Source organism: Etheostoma spectabile, chromosome 23, assembly GCF_008692095.1.
Source record: "Etheostoma spectabile isolate EspeVRDwgs_2016 chromosome 23, UIUC_Espe_1.0, whole genome shotgun sequence".
Classification (NCBI taxonomy): Eukaryota; Metazoa; Chordata; class Actinopteri; order Perciformes; family Percidae; genus Etheostoma; species Etheostoma spectabile.
This window is the reverse complement of record NC_045755.1, coordinates 19,722,202-19,723,031: the sequence shown is the minus strand read 5'-3', so window position 1 is coordinate 19,723,031 and position 830 is coordinate 19,722,202. Positions and strand designations below refer to the sequence as shown.

The window sequence follows — 830 nt, the reverse complement described above, 5'->3', positions numbered from 1 at the left end:
CACCGACTCCGAACCAGCACCAGAACCGCCTTGGTGGAGAAGACGTACCTGACCGCCTCGGCAACCGTTTTGAGTGATCGGTTCACGATTTGTCTTTTGGTCGTTTGGACGTGTATTTAGCGCTGGCCACTTGTTAACTAATCGACCAAGCGACATTTTAAAAGAGTAAACGTGTAAACAGGGTCTTACTGAGGCCCTTCTCCCCCTATTGAATTATTATTGTTTTAGGATTTTTTTTTTGAGGACAAGGAATAAGTATAAAGGTTGTGTTATACAGAGAAAGAAAAACTCGAAGACTCAAACACTTTTTCTTTAAAGAAAAAGTGTGAATGTGTAGTGTCAAAAACAGCCACGAAAGGCAGCGCTAGATCGGCTTGATTAGCGTGAAGAAGAGTCCAAGGAGACGAAAGGTAACGTCTCTAAAAACAGAGTCGTGAAGGGTAGAGACACTGAGGGGGATCACCAAAGGAGCACTAACATGGACTAATTAGTGGGAAGGTAGTCTCAAGTGGGTTAGGGTTAGGGGTTAGGGTTTTATATACAGAGAAAGACAGAGAAAGGCAGACTCAAAAGGTAGCACTTTAAAGAAAAAGTGTGAATGTGTAGTGTCGTTAAATAGACACGAAAGGCAGCGCTAGATCGGCTTAATTAGCGTGAAGAAGAGTCCGAGGAGACGAAAGGTAACGTCTCTAAAAATAGAGTCGTGAAGGGTAGAGACACTGAGGGGGATCACCAAAGGCAGCACTAACATGGACTAATTAATGTAAAGGTAGTCTCAAGTTTATACTTGTGTTTTATCTGTTTAACTGATTTTGTGTAAAGCGCTTTGA

At 42.4% G+C, this 830-nt stretch overlaps 1 protein-coding gene across 1 annotated transcript in view; it reads right to left on the bottom strand.

Annotated features, from left to right (window-relative positions):
• The window catches only part of LOC116673112 (thyrotropin-releasing hormone-degrading ectoenzyme), a 230,640-nt gene that overhangs the window by 23,996 nt on the left and 205,814 nt on the right, over positions 1–830 (bottom strand). The gene's annotated exons all lie outside the window — the stretch shown is intronic.